At 40.9% G+C, this 20319-nt stretch overlaps 1 long non-coding RNA gene across 1 annotated transcript in view; it reads left to right on the top strand.

Annotated features, from left to right (window-relative positions):
* Positions 1–18956, top strand: part of LOC135443184 (uncharacterized) — a 29926-nt gene extending 10970 nt beyond the window's left edge. Inside the window, exons 2-3 of the long non-coding RNA XR_010438865.1 lie at positions 16028–16086; positions 18843–18956. This is a non-coding gene — a long non-coding RNA (uncharacterized LOC135443184). The remainder of the gene's footprint in view (positions 1–16027; positions 16087–18842) is intronic.
* Positions 18957–20319: the final 1363 nt, after the last annotated feature.

Here is a 20319-nt window from a genome sequence, read left to right as displayed (position 1 = left end):
CTGGCTCAATATGATCCAGCATGTGCCCAGGTGGCAGAGAAGGTCAATGGCAACCTGGTCTGTATCAGGAATAGTGTGTCCAGCAGGACCAGAGCTGGTGATCATCCCCCTGTACTTGGCACCAATGAGACCACACATTTAATACTGCTTCAGTTCTGGACCCCTCACTTTAAAAAGGACATTGAGGTGCTGGAGTGAGTCCAGAGAAGGGCAACAAGTTTTGTGAAAGGACTAGAGAACATGCCTTATGAAGAATGGCTGAGGAGCTGTGTTTGTTTGGCCTGGAGAAAAAGAGGCTGAAGGGACCTCATTGCTCATTGCAACCACTTGAAAGGAGTTTGTAGTGAGGTGGGGGCCAGTCCATCTACTGTTCCTGCAGTGACAGGACCAGGGGAAATGGCCTTGAACTGAGACAGGGGAGATTCAGATTAGATATTTAAAACAAAAATACTGTTAGGATGCATAAACAGATATTGGAATATGTTGCTCAGGGGGGTGGTGGTGTGACCATCCCTGGAGGTGTTTAAGAGGCATCTGGATGTGGCACTGGGGGATGGCTTAGTGGTTTAGAGGTTACACTGGTGGCGCTGGGTGAACAGTTGGACTGCATCATCTTAAAAGTTTCTTCCAACCTTAATCCTATGATCCTAAGATTCATTCTCTGCCATCTGGGCCCAGCTCTGTGGTAACATTTAGTTCCTACATCCACTACAGATTTCATCAGGAATTAGGCATTGTGCAGCTGGACTTTACTGTACATTTGTCTGCTACAGGGTTCTTTCATTACACTGAGTTTGCTTTGGGAACATGGAGTTCCAGGAGACCCTGCAAGCTGTCAGAACCAGTTCTTCAAAATGCAGATCACAGCTACTCAAGAAATCAGAGGGCAGCATTAGGTGAAAACCACCTCCATGGCTCTGTGCCTCCCATAAAGACACACGGTGTGTGACTGAAAGAGAGCAAGCCCATCACACCTGCCTGATGGAAGTTTTCAGTCACTGCTGTTAGTGTCTTACTTCCAGGGGAAATAAATTCAAATATTAATTATTAATATTAACTAGCTTCCCTGGAAAAGAGTTTGCCATTAGAAAGGTTTCTAATTCAGTTGTAACAGACCTCAATGAATTAGCAGAATTATTTCATTGCAGGTGCAGCATCATTTAAGAGAAAACAAGAGTTCTTAAACCATATAGCTCTTGACAGCCCCACTTAGAAAAGAAAATATCCCAATTCAACCCAACAGCAGCTTGGTAAAAGTTGCTTTTTAAAATGGCAACTAGTAAATTCCAGGGGCAAGATCACAGAGAAGCTTGTTAGCAGCTCAAGTGTACTCCAGTCACTTCTTTCTATCCCTCTCTCTCTCTCACAACAGGAGGCAATTTTAGACTGCAGAGCACAGATGTGTCTAGCAGACACATCCTTCTTCCTGCATCTTAAATAAGTGTCTCACAGACTGCGAGCCATTAATCTCATAAAAAACAGGTACTCAAATAGGATTAGAAAAAATATAACAACAAAAATCACCGAAGAATTGTCAGTAGCTGTAAGAACCAAATGGATTCCTCCTGCTGTGAAGAAAACCCACTGTCAGCTATTGCTGTTATTACTCTGAATCCTTGAACAAAGGCTGGAGGAATCCATTTATCTTTGCATTTCCAACTTACCCATCCTTGCAGGACCAAATGCCACTGCCAGGTGCATTCCCTTAAATATTTTATTTAGCTGCCTTACAATGCATGTTTGTTACGCTGTCATGGCACTGACTACTGTAGTAATTTTGAACTTCTGTGATTATTCTTGATTAGTGAGTGAAATGAACACAGCTTCTTCTTCCTCAGCTCGCCATGCTCAGTCTGGTATTCCGTAGGCTGGTCCTTCCCATCTGCCAAGGCATAAGCAGGGGAATATTTCACCCAGGAGTGAGTGAACTCAGCCTCACTGCTTCACAGGCAGGGATTTTCTTCCCAACTCTCCAAGTCACTTAAAATGGAGTCCAGAAGAAACAATATTAAAAAGTTACATGCTACAGACTACATAAATGCCTTAGTAAGATTTTAGTAGAAATTACATGGAACTCCTGAGACTGAGAAAAATTATCAATTCAACCTGATACTTTTGGAGACTGGAGCATGGACTGGCTTTAGTGAGATCACTGCACAAGCTTGCACACCAAGGCACTTGCCACAGTGGGACATTTCCTGTTGTCTGTGCCTTGAAGTTCTTTATAAATTACGCTCTGACTATATTTTTGGACATCATACATAGCAGGTAGGCATCAGATAAACTCAGGAGAAAGTCTTTTCCAATGTGACTCCTGAAACAAACAATGTTAGCCTTAGATTGAATCCCTGTGAAATGGTTGAAACAAGGGCTTGAACATTCTGAAATCAAGACTGACTGACTGTATGATCCTGAGAAAGTTGTTCATTTGCTCTATGTCTTTCATTTCTCCATCTGGAAAAGCTGATACTTTATCCTAGGTACATACATAGAGCTCAGTTACTTGCTGATTATAGTGCACTTGACATGTGCATAAAAAAAGCATGTTGAAACAGAAGTTTTCAGTGCTGACTGTAACATTTCGAATGTTTTCAATTTCAGGTGAGTTTCCTTTCAAGACTAAAATAAAACAGGACTTTAATAGGATGTTTTTCTTGCCTAGCTAGAAATATATGTAAAGTAATAAAAATGTTGCAGAAATCTTTTAGGTTTATTTTTTTACAAAACAAACACAAAAATTTACATTTTTCAACTTATGCTACAATTTATCAGTTATCAGAGCTGGGGAAAAGATTTTCTCTGCACTCCATTCCTGAAAACACATTGAGCCTTTGCCAATCAGGAAAAGCCATCTTTTCTTGAGCACAAATTTATTTTTCTTGCCAGAAAACCTTTGTGTTTTATGACACACAGCAGTCAAATGACATTCTAGATACAGACATGAATCCATCCATGAGGTGAAGCATAGCACTCATGTAACAAAACCAAATTACCCTCTCATGCACATTTGTTCAACATAATTCTGAATCACTTTACCTTCTGGAAAACACTTCTTTGGGAAGGGGAAAAAAAAAGTTATGCTACCAAAATCTACATTAATCCACTGTCTTCTATGCAGAACTTCTCAGACAAATCTTTTATCATAACAGCCCTAGCTAGCTTTAATGATTTACTTATGCTGCATCAAAACTCATATGGTATTTGATATAATTTACTTATTGCTTTCAGTGTAAGCTCTTTCCAACTTGTTTCTTTTAAATGAACGGTTGCTTTAATGCTGTAAATATTCAGCAAACATCAATATTATGGCCAGCACAATGTGGTTCAGTGTAGCAGTGCCAAGTTTTCATTGATTGCTGCTTGTATGCGCCAGTTTAAAGACAGGCTTTTAATAAGCTCAAAATATGTTCATGGGATTGGTCTCAAAATGTCTCTAGTGGAATAATCAAGCTTCTAAGAGGCTGCAGAGAAAAACAAAAATTTTATTCAAAGAATTCCAGCTCAGACACTCAGTCAAAACAATTCCTGGCTTAGCCTCATTAAGTAGGTCTCAAGATGAGCATCCAGTTGACAAAGGCAGCTCGGAAGGACTGCTTAGGTCCTCCCCCAGCCCTGGCACCAGGGCCTTTGCAGATATTGCATATTGTGGCTGCTCCTAAGTCCCTGTTCTCAAGGCCCATCAGAGTCTTTGTTGCTCCCCTGGACCCTACTGCAATCAGGGATCCCAGCCTATGTCCATGACTCTCATCAGCCATCTTTCACAGGCTGAATGCAGTCCAGCCTGCTCACCAGCTCCAGTTACCACCCAACATTTTAACTATAGATGGCATCTTCATCATTGGCTTTGCATCTCCAAAAACCTGAGTTTCTGCCAAAAACCTGGACCACTACCACCCACTGATGTGGAGTGAAGTGTTCTGGGACACGGGAAGGTCCCCAGGCACTGGGACACCAGCCTTCAGCCTGAAGGACACAGGCAGTAGCAGCAGGCCATTGACCAAAGGCAACGTGAAGAGGGGGAGAGGAGGACACAAAATGAACGACATCAGAATGAGATACCCAGTTTTGGTGGAAAGCACTAAAGCAGAATAATGTGGCCCTTCCTCTGCAAAGGAGAAGTGGTTTGGGAGGTGGAATGCAAAGCTGAATGTAGGTGAGGGCCTTCCACTGTTGCATGATATCAAACATAAGGAGCTTCTCTGCACTAGCAACCCACTGTTTTTATTATCATATTTCATCAATTCTAGCAGTTCTGAAAATGGCAACTTAATCAAGCCTGGAGCTTTCTGGGGAGAAAACAAAGGACAGAAATAGGACAAAGAAAGGCACAAGAACAAATGGAGGATACTCTTTTCAGTTGGGACCTGTGATTCTTAAAGTTTAGTAGGACCATGGAGACAGTGAGGGAATCTTTGAAGCCAGTGAGATGATTTAACTACATTAATGGTGTATACACTGAAGAGAAGAATATGAGAAAAAACATGTTCTGACAAAGGGGAAAGAAAATTTTTAAAAAACAGTGGTTGCCATTTCACAGACTTACAAGTTGATTTAAAAGACTTTAGACTAAAATTAAACCCTTAAAGTTAATCCTTCCAGACTTTAAGAAAAATCAAGAGAAAAGATCAGAATTAAGACCTGAAATCACCTAGGGAGATAAGTTACATTTTTTCCTTACAACATTTTCCACAGAGAACAGAATAAATACAACAATATGTTCTAAAAACTTCTCTTGCAAAATGTGAGCTGTTGTCTGAAGTCCAAATGCAAGTATATTTCCCTGCCTCGTCTTCACCATCCACCACATTTCAAGAGCAATGACTCTCACAGTAGAATCAGCACTGTGCCTTCTGTTAGGGACTCAGCCATCTATCCAGGGAATCATTAATTTGACCTGTGGCAATGACATTTCTTAGTGCAGTTCAAACTGGGATAACCCAGACGTAAATGAATGGAAAAAAATTCAGTCTTTATTTAATAGAAAATATGCAAACCTAGAAAAAACCTCGCTATTTATGCAGCCTTTCTATGACATAGTTAGATTAATTTTAGATTCTGGAGGTGGTGCTGTTTTGCTGTTCTGCATTTTTAAAGACCTGTCACCACACAAACATTGACTCTATCACATATCATCCAGTCATGCTATTCCCCCATAGCAAAGTTAAGAATGTGAGTTTAGGAGGAATGTGTACAGGTGAAAGCCCTGGAAATGAGTCCAGATCTCTTAAGCCTCAATCAAATACTTTGTCAGAAGGTTACATTTCATCTAGGTGAGATTTCTTACTTTAATTTGGCAGAGACCCCAGCACCAGGCCTGCACAGAAATCACATTGAATTACAGAAAATGAAGCAAATGTCAGACCATTTTCCACAGTGGTTGCCACCCTTTTTGTCACAGGGCAATTAATGTGTAAACTCAAAATTCTGGAATAAGATCTAATCTGTTCCAGTTTCTTCCTCTCCCGCCCTTTAAAAAACAAACTGTGTCCTTCAGCCTTGACTACTCCAGGCTGAACTCCCACTTGAAGCACATACACAGGAACAAGATCTTGCCTCTGCTCACATCAAAATCCTGAAGCTCCTGCTAAAAAAGAGATAACCATCTCTAAAAATGAATCAATCAATTGAATTATCTTTTTCAGAGCTCAAAATGTATATAAATTAGTTAGAAAATTTTTGTTCAGGTGTTTCTGTTTCTCGTGTATTTCTGGCTTTGGCTGAGACTGAAACTCACAATATCTAATATAATTCGGAAACTTTTTCGGTCTAAAGAGAACTTGAATATTTGAATGATTGACAGACTTTACAAAACTGATCATGATTTCTCCACAACATTGACTGCTCAGTGAGCTGTCAGATATTATGCAGCTGGAGAACAAAAAAAAGCAAGCATGTTATTTGCTGGAATTGAAATATCAATTAGATCCTGTGATAAGTTAATTGATATATTTAATGAAGAGTGATATTTTTCTTTGATGTGCAGGAAAAATGGTGCCATGAGTATCAAAAAACGTTTGCTAAGTTTGCTGCAACAGGTAATTGCTCACTCTCCTCTTTTGGAAATATTTTGCTTAAAGGGGGGGTTAAGCTTTTGAACTGAAAAATGTTCACTGAGCTTAATGCCTCCTGTCAGACTACATGCATCTGCCTCCCTGAATAACCTAAAATAGAAGTTAAACTAGAAAATACAATAGTTCTTGCACAACCTTTGTTTTATTTATTCATCTCAGAGGAAAATAATGGGCCAAGAAAAAAGATTTGAGGTCATTTTTCACTCTTTCATGGATTTAATTTTAAAAATAAGTCTGTGTTGAGGCTCAATTCCTCCTCCTGCTTTCCCTGGCAACATTCAGTGCATCTGTAGTCATTGCAACTGCTTGGATCTCAGAGCCCAATGGTGGCAAGTTGTGGTTGAAACACACAGAGGTAGTGAATAAGCTGAAATGTTTTGTGATTATAAAGGATCTTGTTTGGCTTCAATGCTGGCCATGACTGACAAATAATTATGAAAGTCTTACAGTCAAAGTGCAACACTGAGAAGTGCTCTGGTCTTCTTCTACTGAGAGGCATCAAAGGAACTTGATCTAACTTCAGGTATATTAAATTAAGTAGAATTTTAATTGTTGTATTTTCCTCAAAATCAACTTGGGATTCATAGCTGTGGATGATAACCATAGGCTAGAGTTAGTTTACCTGGACTGATGAAGCAAATTCCCAACTCTCTGTTCTGGAGATCCTCAAGTTCTAATTTATATTCACATATCTTGATCAAGAACAGACCAGGCTCAGTTCACAAGGACTGTGATTAATCAGCACCCATCCCAGGAGAGAGCTTAACAAATTACCGTCCCCAGGCAAGAGGCCATTACCAGTTCTTTCCAGCTGACATTCCATCTTTTCTCTATTGTCTACTTCTCCAAGTCTGATGAGATGGGAAAGAAAGGATGAAGTAGAAGTCAGGAGAATAACCTAGAACTCTTCAGGCCTGTGCTCAATTTGTTATTTTACTGATCCATGAATTTATGTTAAAAACATGGAATAAATAATTAGTAAACCACCATTGTACAGAAATAGAAGCATCAAATGATACCAGTTCCTTACTAGTTCTATTGTAGTACATAAAAAAATATGTTTGAAAATACTGAAAAATACAGCCCATGCCTAGAGCTGTTTAAATGGTTCAAAACAAATGTGTCATAGTTTGTCTTCCATAATCTTTTCTTTGCCCTCTTTCTCGCACACAAAAGGCTAAAGCCATTTTCTTCTGTTTGAAGAATTTTCTACCCTGAATTGCAGCTCCCTGCAATGCAGCAGGCCTTTAATGAAGCAAATAGGATTAGGCCACTGGAAGAATAGTTTATCCTGATTTTTGAAAATCTAAATCCAATATTGTTTGAATGATGCTGGCCCTTCCTTCATCAATCCTAGTCTAAAAGATGTTTTGAACTTTCTGTCAAAGTACATTGTATAACAACAGGACAGTGATATGGGTTACTGCAATATCTCTGCTCTTTGTAACAGAAAATTTTATCCATCTGACACCCTGTAATATTTTCCATTGCCACCATATAAATACATGCAGTAGAGAAACAATATTTTGTGCTGTCCCACTCCAGGAAACTCCAGTCAGGCTAAAATGGCCACTAAATCCAGACTTGAGAGCCACAGGCAGGTCTGTGCAGGCAGCCCACAGTACAGCCACAATGCAAAATAGAGGTATTAGAAGCCTCACAAAACAAACCAGGTCATCCGGGTAACTGCATGGTTCTGCCAAGAAAACTGCTTCAGAACTGGAGGCTGCTCCCAACGCGGTTATGCCAGTCAAGGTCGCATCTCATCTTTTCCCTGCTTATGTAAGTGGATAAACCCTGCCAGAATAGCTCTCTGGCCTGAGCTGGAGTGATTTGATGTGGGAGCCTGTCAGAACTGCCACTGAAAGGATGAACAAAGACGTAATCTCTGGCAGTCAGCACTGAAATCTGCCTTTGCTATGGCCAAATTCAGTGCTGCCAATTCTTCTTCTCAACTATGCTGGCTCTGCCTTTTGAACTACCCAAATATGAAGCCAAAAATTTCCCTGTGTATCCTGTAAACAATACAGTGAAGAAACATTCACGTAACCATTTCCTTCCTGGTTTCTACTGACCCAAATCATGCTGTAAATGAGACTTTTGAACACGCTGTGCTCTTTGGCTGACGCCAGGTCTGTGTTGTAATCATCATTCCTGGTTTGCATGGGGCAGATTCTGTGCAGCAGGTCAGAGGTTGTTGTGAACATTTGTGCTGTTTCCCAGATATTCCTGAGCTGCCACATGCAATCCTGGCTGCATTTCTCCCTTCTCCAAAGGGGTAGCATTTGAAGAGCCAAAGGATCTGCTATATCTTTGGCAAAAAGCCTTTGTTCTTTGACTTTTTAAAGGTTTCTCTATGAAGGAAAAAATAATTACTGCAATATAACATGGAGCAGAGATAGTGCAGGTTTACAGCAATTGTCTCCAGCACATTACATCTACTCTCCCTGTTGTGCCTTCTGGACCATACAGCATGCATTTTCCCTTTTAAGGGTGGGAAATTGCACAATTGTGATACTGTCCTTCAGGGAATCATTTGGTTTAGTGAGTTAAATGCAGCTCTGTTGCAGTTAAATTCAGATATATTTTCAATCTGCTGTTGTTGCGCTCACTTTTGAGGTCTTTATAGCGCTATGGACAAGAGGTGCACCTGGTGCAGTTTTTGGGGAAGAAGGGTGCAGGATAAGTGTGGGGCTATGGATTTCTCACCACTCCCATCAGTAATGGCCATGGGGATGCCAGCACATTGCATTTCCCTCCTACTTGATGAACTCTGCTTCATCCCAAGCCAACTGACCCCACGTGGGTTAGCAGTCCCACCAGCTCACATGGCTCCCATCATGTCAGGCATTCACTGCACTGGTTGCATCTACTCCAGACACTTATGCCTTTATCCTGTCTCTTGTTTTTTGCCCATGCCTTCAAAAATATTGTGTACCAAGTACCAGCTGCATATTATACATGTATATTACAGTCCACCACTCCTATAACCCAGTTTCCTGTTTTCTTCCAAGTCCACAGTCTTTGTAACTTCATTTCCTAGAGACACATAGCTCTGTCTAATCTCACCATTCCTACCATTCCTTCTGTTGCACTCTCAGTCCTCACCCTTGGCTCCATTACTTCACAGCACTTTGTGCCCACCTAGCAATCCTTTGTCTTTTTTCATGTCATTTTTATGGCCAAGATCAGCACTTGCTTCTTTACCTGAGCTTTGTTCCTCATCTGATCCAGTGCTGCTTTTTCCTGTGCATGCATCAAAAATGAACCTTCGTATTGTGTCTGTCTCACTCTCAACATGAGACTCTGGGGTCACACAGAGCATCTTCCTGCATTACTCATTGCACCTATGATGTTATATAAACAATCCAAATGGGCACCGTATCAGGTACACTATGTCATGCAGTCTGGACCATGGCCAGAGCACAGACAGAGATTTCTATTCATGGCACCAACCCTCTGCTTGTTCCCCTGTTCTTAGCATATTCTTTGTGTGAGAGGCCAATTCCTGTATATTTTCCACTGTGACTCAAAAGACAGAGGCATTTTCATTTTCTTCCCATTTTCTCAATCTTTTGTGCATCAACATAAAAACCGTTAAGGAGTATATTGCAATTAGCACTTCCTCAGATGCACTCATCTGTCAAGAGCACTCAGCAGAGAGCCAGTTTTCTGCAGGTGGGTAACTTAATGCCTCCTCTTACCACTTTTATTTATCTCAAGTTAATTGCCAGAAGTGGAAAGCTCTCAGTGTTCTGCATTGAATTCATGATCACACAAATACTTAAGATGGTGGATTGTGTGTCTGTGACAGCTATCAGTAAAGCAGAGATAGATCAGGAATTCTCAGAGCAAAAACAAGAGCACTTGAAAAAGCTGGTGCAGACAGGACAGAGAAAAAGACCTGAAGTTGATACACATTTGGCAGCTGTTTAGGTCCATTCTTGATGCAGTACTGTCCTTGTCTGTAGATGCAGGCATTTCTCCCTGCCCTTATATTTATCCCTGCCGGGAACAATGGCTTACACACAAGTGAAGTACACACCACCAGCACTGGCACATTTTCAGCACTGTAGTCAGTGGGGCCTGATAAGAGGGCTGCAAGGTGTTCCCATGACAGAGCAGAGCTTGGCAGCTTTGTATGGCAACTGTTTTTCAACCTGTCCTCAAGCTGAACAAGAATGGAAAATTTTGCTGTCTCCCAGCAAAATATCTAATCAAATCCATACTGCCACTATGAATCAAAATGATAGGTGGGTTCATCTTCTGCAAGGTACTGTGCAAGCAAGTGCAATTCCAAGTCCACAGAGCCAACATTCTGAAGCCTTCACCCGACAGTCTCGTTGTCCTTTGAGTCAAATGGCTGGCCCTGCCTTGCATAAAGCTATAAACCCTTGTGTATTAGCAGGATGAAGGCCAGAAAATCAGGTGGTTGATGCTGATTAGCCCCCATCAGTAATTTGGTGATTCCTTAGGGGTGCCAGGGGGTGCAGATGTTGTGGGGAAAGGCAGCAGTGCCAGAGCAGCCCCGCTGTGACGCACCGACACACCGGGCTGTGCACAGGAGGAGCCTCGCAGGAGGTGTCACGCCGAAGCAGGGACTGCCTTGCCTTTCTCAGCAAGCTCTTCCTAACAATGTTGCTGGTGCACACACTGTTGTGAGAAGCCAGCTGGCTGCCATCTGAGAGCAGATGCCAAGTGGCTGTCAGATTGTCATCTTGAGTTCTAGTATTCAACCTGTCTTTCTGTGAATTGGCTTTTGGCCTTTTTTTCCCCCAGGGAAGAGTTGTTCCTCAGCCAAAACACCTCCGATTTATCCCCTGTAAAAGAAATGAAAGTATGAATCACTATTACTTCTGGTGAAACAATTTATAAATCTGAATTCAAGTGCTTAAAATTTTTTCCCACTTTTTTTCTGCAGTTACATAATTTTTCTCTTCCATTCCTAAAAGAAACCCCAGAAAAACGCGTAACAGCCACCTCAAAAGTTTAGTCATTCAATCTGTCCATTATGTAATTAATGAGAAAAGCTGAGAGAAATACAGTTCTTCAGGGTCTGACCTCCTGATGGTCATATTTCAAGTTTTAATAAAAAGGCTGGTTGCATATCATCTTCAATATAGTACTGGTCAAGCTTGGAGAAAAGTCAGCAATTTATCCAAAGATGCAAGACAAAATTAAATGAAAACTAACTACAAACTAACTAAAAAATACTCAAAAATAAATGGCAAAAATCCCTGGAACGATTTTTCCATAAGTAGTGGTCCAAAAGATGCAACTTCAAGTACCCTTAAAGGATTGCTACTTTTATGAGAAGTGCTTCACTCTTGCTCTTTGGGAATGGAATAATTTTCAGTTGTGTCATGGCAGGCAATTTAACTCAGTGATCTTGTGGGAAAATAATACCCTTAAGAGTTCCAGAGACTGGAATAGAAAGAAGTCATTATTGCCATTGAAGCAAGAAAGTGCCTGTTGGGAAGATACTTATGTAAGTAGAAAGGGTGTGTTTTCCATTAGAACAACCAGCTAAAAGAAATGCAAAAGCCCAGCAAATAAATTGTTCCAAGCAACTTGCACCATTGTACAGGATTTCCATTCTGCATTATGATTTGACCAATCATACCTGTGATAAATACCATTAATGCAGAAGGATGCAATTTGTTATATTATTTCTAATTCTGCAGATAAAGTAAAATACTCGTTTCTTTTCATGCTTTGGGCATTCCCATTTAACTTCTGACAATAAAATGCTACTTAAGTTTATCCAGTGACACAAAGCATCTGCTTGTTTACTGCCAGACCATGGCAAATTAAAGAAGGAAAAAAGTTTCATATACACTCAATTACAGAAACAGGTTTTAAGCACAAGAATCTGAGCAAAGCAAAATGCACCTTGCAGAACCCGATGAAAAGATCACAAAAATGTTGAAAGGTCTAATACAGAAAGATCACTCTGGTCAGTGTTGCCAGCTCTCCAAGAACTAATAATGGGGAAATGCATTTAATTTTAGGTCTTTTCAAGAAGAAGAGAGCTGATGTCCTGACATAGCAGAAAACCTTGGGACACTGCCAGCACTTGGCATGGTAATCATTTCTGTATAACTTACATAGTGAGAAATTCTGGTTTGGGTGAAGAACTTGGGTAATAACAGTAAGAAATTAAAATGTTAAAGTAGAGACAGCAAAGGGGACCATACCACAACACTCAATGCAGCAGCATGCTATTTCCTGAATCTCAGTGCCTACGCTACACAGGGTCCTAAACCAGACATTGTTTGGTATCTTTTGCATGTCCTGAAGTGCCACATAATAATTTTCTTGAGGTTTCTAATTAAAAATATTCTCTTGTTGGAAAGAGTCAAACCAGGCACCTTTTCCTTTATGGACAAGCTTCTAGTAAGTTTGAGTCTCCAGGAATTTGTAATAGCACCAAGACAGCTACTAAAGCACTTTAAACCATGGTTGAAATTAGAGGCAGTGCAACAGTGACAATGGAAGAGAGGTATCTAAATTACTGTGCTTCAGGGCATGAAATGCCAGACAGGAGGAAGTCCAAGAAGCAGGAGCATACCCTTTCCAGTACCCTGCCAATCCTGCTTAACAGAGAACCTGAAAAGAGGATAAAAACATATTTCATTTTTAATGAACAATGTCATAAAAACAATGTCACATGTTCCTTGAAATAAAAGGAACAAACCAAGCATAGACTTCTTTAAAAATATTTGCCTGGTTGTGAGAACAAAATATTTTGTGTTTTTCTAATTTACTTTTTCTAATAAATAGAAAAAATAACATGTTGTTTTTCTCAACATTTCTCCATCTCATCTTAAAATTACTGCATTTGATGGAAAGCTTGTGTCATCTGACCAGACTAATTGAAAATGAACATTTCTCATGAAAATTTTATTTTTTGTTAAAATGTCAAATGAAAAAGGATTTTGAAAAGCAGGAATCTTAAAAAAAATTAGTCAGGAAAAAAATATCTATTTAAAATAGCAATCATTGAAATGTCATCCATTTTTTAAAATTCAGTTTGGCCTACAAGAAATTACACAGGACAATTGAACAGAAGACTCTCCCTACGATTGATCTCCAGAAGTAACACAAATAATGCCACTAAACAGTGAAATTGTACTCACAAGCCTTAAAGCCCTGAGATTGTTTTAGTTCTGGTCTGGCCAGATTTCTGAAGACCTTGCAGAGAGGGAGACGGAAAAAATGTTTCCGTCAGCACTGATCACATGTTCCTCCATGCACTGGAGGATGCCCCTGGGATTATGCCCAGGCTCTTCACCGCACCGGTGGCTCTGGGAGCAAGGTCTCTTGGCACACAGCTGGGGTCAGCTCAGGGACCTCTGCCAAGCACTCTGCACCCTGCACTTGGGCAACTTTGATCTTGACAGCTTCCCTTGCTGGGAAGCTTCCCTTCTGCCTGCCCTGGGTGATATGGCCACCAACCTATTTGCTTTCCCAGACCATGACACGTGCTCCTCTGCTCCTCCTGTGTTTCCAAAGGCATGCACCAACATTGCTTCACTTGGAGCAGCCACATATGGGTGCGATGGCTGGGCTGGCCTGGGCACTGGTGAGAGGAAACCTGGTTCTTCCTGGATCCCCCTGGCTAGAGCTGCTCTGCCCTGGGAGGAACGGGGCAGCGCTCTGGTCTCTTTTGCGCCAGGGGTGTGTGACTGTGCTGCTGACCGTGCTGTCTCTCTTTACACCTTCCAGTGTATGGCAGAGCTGATCAGCCCCAGCACCACCAGCCAGGCAGCATCATCCCTCAGCTGCCTGGCTCTGAAAGAGCAGCTACTCAGGCAGGCTGGGACAGGAACTCCCCAGTCTCTCTGGAATGGAGAGACAGCCAACTAACACTGTGTCAACTGAAGGCTGACCAGGTAGACTCTCTGAACTTCTGGACAGCAGCACAAGCAAGCATTTGACTACTCAACACCAGAGCTCTAGAGATGGGATTTCAAACAGTCCTGAAGATTTTTATGGGATCTCCTGATTTGAAGATCCATCCAAAGGCAAAATCTGTGTGTATTGCTGTGTTGATTGGCACCACAGACGGTGGAGGAGGACCTGGTGGTGGAGGACCTGACCATACATAAATCCTTTGTGTCATTTCTGCTGCGAAACAGACAAAAGTGATAGACAAGATGTCAGTATAAACTGTTCCTGCAGATGCAGGAACAGTCACACAAGGCAGTCTTGCCATATTGTTTAGATAGTTAGGTGTTTTGCATGTCGTACAAGGGATGATGGATCCTGCCTGTGTAGGAATGGTAACATAGGAGCATTGGGTATGAAAATTAACATTGCAGATAACACAGTTGTGAACACTATACTGTTTTATCAGCTTTTTAAAAGGTTGGTTTAAAGTGGTTTAAAGTCTGTAATTTTTGAGGCATGCACCACCTCCTAAAAACTGCTTTGAAGGCTCTGGTTATTTCAGAACCCCTTTTGACTTCTAGACCAATGGCTCAGTCAGGCCTGGATAATTTGTCCATCTGTGCTAGGATGTACTTCACACTGTCATAGTGTTTGGAAATCTCTTGCACACCACCAAGCCATCCTGCCATTGTGTGGTGCCATACCACTTTGTTCCTTTTGAAAAGCTTTCCTGGCACTTTTTGTAAGCTGTAGGCCTCTTGGTTTGCAAGCCAGGTTGCCACTTGTTTTCTGTTCAGGCTGGCAATTTGCCTTTTAGCAGCTTCAAAAAGGAGATTTTCACCTCAATTTCCTAGGCATATAATAAAGTCTTTTAACAGAAGTAGTGGTGTAGACATGTCTACTGTCACAATGCCACTACACACATGTAAGAAATAAAACACTGGGCTAATTAATGTTACTTTTTGTTGAAAGCTGTCTTCTGTGACAGTCCTCCTTCCCTGAACTGCTGTAGGCCTGGGCAGATCAAGGCACTCTTTTGCCTTCATCTGTTGCCAAAGCTTTTTCAAACATTCTATAAGGTCATTGACCTACAGATGAGAAAATAGATACAGCAACAGCCTGCAGCCCATGATGAGTAGCTGTGATCCCCCAGAGCCCTGAGTGAAAATGTCTGTCCCCATGTATGCTGCTTCCTGCTCTCACATACTTTCATAAAATAAAAATACTTTCAATATATGGAAATACAAAGTCTTGTGTCCAGCAAAGCATTTGGGATCCTGTCTCCTAATGCAGGGTTTTAGTTCTCTCATAGAGTTCCAGCCTCACACCAATGCCAACAGTTGTTTCATTGAAAACTAATGAAAACCTAAAAATTTTACTGGATTTGACCTACTGCTCCTGTTGGCTTCCTGTCCCATGACTATAATTTCCAATCAGTTCTAATTTAAATGACTTTTTATTATCATCATAGTAATCACAAGCTTACAATTAAATGCAGCATGTAGTTTCCAAAAAAAAAGAGAACAAAATATTTCCCAGTAATGGCTACTTGGGGACTACAAGAACAATCTAAAAATATTCAGAGCTTGTAAAAACACAAAACCATAAAGGATTTATTTTTAAAGTAAAATTAATTGGATGAAGTTGAGCAATGAAAAATGTAAGTCAGACAGTATCAGGAGGGTTGTCCTGGCACTCTATTAAACTGCAAAAGAACCTCCTGATAGAAGGAGCTGGAAGCACCATTAGTCCCATTCATTTAGAGCAAGATAAGGCAAAGCAATGAATGGAGAAATGATCTTTCTTGCCATAGAGCACCACGACTTGATGAAATACCCTTGTATTGGCATTTCGGTTGAACATGTGGGACTGGTGTAGTGGTCTGTACTCCATCCATACCACACACACCCATTGTACTCCCATTTGGAAAGGAGCAGGCTGGGTTACCTGAAGCCAGAGCAGGAGGAACTGCAAATGCAGGTCTTGCTTTATGCAGAACAACAGAGCAGCCAGGAGGGGCACTTCCAAGGGTTTGGCAGTCACCAAGTCCTCTTCCCCCACAGGTGGATTCCTTTCCTGGGAAAGAAATCAGAGGATATCAGGCACAGACACCAGCTGCTAGGTAAGATAATACATTTGATGCTTCTGAATTGTCAATAGAAAATAAATTTCTACGTTGCTCCAGAGCCCTGTCTAGTTGCTTCAGGTGACTGAAGCGAAGTTTCCATGGTTTCTCCATAGATGGTCTACTCCAAAGATTCCCTGTAAAGAATTGATCCTAATACTGATCCCAAGTTCTCCTTTGCTCAGATTTACTACTCAACACCCAATTAACATTCTTGATGTGACATGGTTGTCTGATTACCATCATTGTTATGTAATTGGAGTAACTTGAAAAGCTGATGCCAAGTGGATATGGACATCCCATTATCCCATTTACAGTCATCTCCTGAAGCATTGCACTGTTGTCAGACCCCTCCCAGAATGACTGTAGGCAAGAACTACCATGAAGATTTTATGACAACATCTCTCTGTCTGCCACCTCAGCAGCACCTAGGATGCAGATGCATTTAAACATCTGCTCCATCCTCTCAGGTGACAAAGACATAAGAGAGACACAGCAGGCAATTAAAATTCAGTTTATAAGTGGGAACACTGGTTTGGCTACATAGATCACTTCAGAGAGAAAGTTATTTTTCAAGGGAACAGCAACACTGTGTAGTTAAGCAAACCATAAACTCTGGGGTTACCTTGAGAAGATGGATTGCTGAAATCAGTGTTTTTCAACATTAACCTTTTCCTTCTGGAAAGGTCAGTTCATGCCTCTATTCCAATGAACATTTGAACTTAAGTGCTATAATTAATGCATCTTAGGACCAACCATCCCAAGAGGGGCCCTGTCAAAGCTGTAACAGCATAAAACAAGGGGATTTATGTGTTTTCTCACTGTGCCACATGTGGCTTTTACAGTCACTAGTATAATGCTCATTTGGAAATCCCTTAGTGATAGCACACTTAATTTCTTCCAAATTTAGGTTACCACTTCTCAACAACTAATAGGGGGGGAAAGGGGCTTTGGCTTTTGTTAGCTGCAGACAGGCTCACACAGCATCTCCACACCTTAAGTGTACAGCAGCATCTTAGATTTGTGAAGATAAAGTGACGGCAGATTGGAGGCTTTTATTCCAAGATTTTTGCTGAAGTTTGGAAACATTTTCAACCTTGAATAAGCATTTCCTTATACAAATGGCTTATTAGGCAAGTAATCCCTCATTTCCTCATCTAGGAATGATCTTATTTACCGTCATTATGTTATTGCTCCTACTAGCAGAATTAAAATGCCTCAAACATCCTTCAGGTTTTCCAGCAATGACCTGTTTGCAAATTGTGCATGATGGCCATTATGTTCTTGCACACGTAAGAAGTGACTCTATTAAAATGCAGCCTTAGATGGTGATATTGGGAAACTGCTCACCCTACTATAAAATATACATGTAAAATGTGTAAAGAGTCTGTCAGAGAAATGTTCCCCTATACAGTGTAACTTAATCTTACAAGTAGTAGGTGTACTAGTCACTGAAATTGCAGGTTTTCAGTTTCCAAGCTTTCAGCTTATTCCACCCTGTTGGACTTTTATGGCTTTCTAACCCAAACCCTCACTCAGAGACACAAGGCAGCACAAAAAGTGAAAACAGCACAGGATGTCCAGGCTCAGCAGCACACTGATAGAATCATTCTGCCATCCTCTCCTCTGCTGTGACAAATGATCTTACTCTGTTCCTTGAAATATTCTGGATAAATTAATGAAATATATTCATGCTGAATATATGCATTTACTCACTTAAAAGGTTAAACTTTTTGAGGTTATAGAAAAGAAAACCAATCAAACCTTTCAACAAGCACGTATTAAGCTTTGTTGCTCTGGGCTAGGGTAACCTTTGAAAAACATGCTTAAGAGAACAGAATCCTTCTAATATGCCACATATCTCTTGATTCTGTAAGCCCCATGTAAATATCAACTTTTTCAACAATTATCAGGAGCCACTAAGTGATAACGAGAGAAGGGCATTCCTAAAACAAGCAAGACTGCATAACAAAGTTCCTGTTATCTACCACTATTTGAATTTGCAGCAGTGTCTCCTTTTCAATATTACTTGTTTAAGAAAATGCCTTCTCACCAGAGGAAAGCCCAGGCAGATGTAAACTAAATCCCCAGTTGTTTCGGAACAAGTTAAGTTTCCACTTGTTCCAAGAAGTTAAAAAAACCAGCAAACTAAGAGGAAAATCATATTCTTCTTTCTTGAATCTAGCTTGCATTATCACACAGACAAATTCTTAAGTCAAGATATTTTAAGGTCAGAATGCTCATGAAGATACAATCAAAGCACTGTCTGAAACCTGGAGGCAAAATTAGAGAAAAGTTATTTGGGGGAAATGGAAGAAAAATCTATAAAAAAGATTCCAAACAAGTCAGAGGGCAGAAGAATGACGGACCATGTTTGTCTAAAAATATGCCAACTGTACACAAGGAAAAATGTGCTGTGAAAAAAAAATTGTACATACATCAGTTGGCAAGAGTTTAATAATTTTCAGTTCTCATTGGACAAGTAAGCTAAATAATTCAAGGCACTTTCACAGCTATTGAACTTAATTTATGAGCCTAGATTGCTGATTTTGCGTATGGTTCAGGGAAATCTGCACCAGTCCATATCATTATCACCTTCAATTCTAACTCTCTTACAGTTACAGCAGTTTGGGAATGTTCAGTGTGAAAATTAAGTGTTTTACAAAAGCAGAGCTGGTGAGATTCTGGCTTTACACGTGATTCTTCACTCTTCAGTCATTGCTGCCTTTGTTTCTAATTATCTCACATTACAGAACAAGAGAAGGAACCCAGAGGCAAGTGGAAATCCACTGTGCTGAGTGCTGTAAGGACAGCTAGAGACAGGCCCTGTCCCAGGCAGCAGAAGAAACAGCAGCAAGCTTCTAAAAGGTAGGAAAATAGAAACCATTTAAGATTATTTTACAGGGGCTGGATTGTTGAAGGATTATGTATTATATCTACTGGGGCTGCCTCATTTTCAATTAATATAGTTACATTAAAATGAGACCTAGAATCACTACATTTGGAATAATGCAGAGCAAAATCATGGCGGGGCAGGGGGGGAGGCAGCAAAGCAACTGCTTACAATCAGCACATAAGCATTGGAAGATAAGAACAAAATACTAGGGGATGCTTATCAAAGATCTATAAATATAACCTAGAGAAAAGAAAACTCGTGGGGCCATAGCTTGAATCTATAAATACCTTCAAAATATAAATATAAATGAAGGAAGGGAATTGCTCGATCTCAGCAGATGCTGAGACGCAGAAGCAGGATAACGAGAAAGGGACTGAGACTGAGCTCAGAGTGCATTTCTGAATGCTAAAAGCACTTGGAGCCCAAAAGACTATCAAAGAGGCTACCATCCTGCTAATACACAAAGATGTATTCAGTGAGGCATTAGTGGGAAGAAATGCAGGCAGGGTGCAATCTTGCAAAGAGTAGAAAGACAAGCTGGCTGCACAAGCAGCCTTTCCAGCTCCCACATCTGTCTGGCGTCAGGAACAGCCTGAATGGATTCTCAACCCTTGGGACAGGTGTTCACAGCACTCAGGCTCCTGCAACGTGACAGTAAAGTAGTAGCTGGAGAGCAAATAATCTCTGTGGTAACAAAGTAGACACAAAGACCTTTTGGAAGTCAAAAGACAACGAAATCCAAATTGACTTGGGGAACTCATGAGAGTTTTGAGGTCAACTTCCCCCCAGAGCATGAAGGCTCTTCTTTTGTTGAGGGGAAACTTGTAAAGCACTGACATGGCCCACAGCCATTCTCACATGGAGATGCTGTCCTTGAAAACCTTGGCTCCTAGGACACATGGACAAAAATGGAAAATTACATGCAGCGGGACTGGCAGTCCCCCACGCCTGCCCACAGCTGAGGACTGAAGGGAGCTTGTTTTGTGCACATTACTCAGGCATAGGGCAGTCTGGGATTCCCAATGTAGCATTTGGTTGAGTGGGAGCAGTGTAAGTATCCTGTGGGTTTCTGTCAATCTTCCCTGGTATTGACAGTTACAGAAGGGTGAGAAGGAAGTTCAAACTCTTGTTTGGATAAACCTGCATGCAAGAGCACTGTTAATGCAATGCCCCGTGTTAGGAAATCACACACTTTTGGTGCTCCATGGTATTTCAGCCCCATTTATTTAAATTTTAATGTCTTCTTTAAATGCAGGGCCTATCATTATACCTGGAAAAACAGGCACATCTATAGTGCTATAGGACCACTAATTTATTCAATTTCTTGTGGTTTT

This window comes from Zonotrichia leucophrys, chromosome 2, assembly GCF_028769735.1.
Source record: "Zonotrichia leucophrys gambelii isolate GWCS_2022_RI chromosome 2, RI_Zleu_2.0, whole genome shotgun sequence".
Lineage (NCBI taxonomy): Eukaryota > Metazoa > Chordata > Aves > Passeriformes > Passerellidae > Zonotrichia > Zonotrichia leucophrys.
Note: the sequence above shows the minus strand (reverse complement) of the source record. Positions and strands in the feature narration are given on the sequence as shown.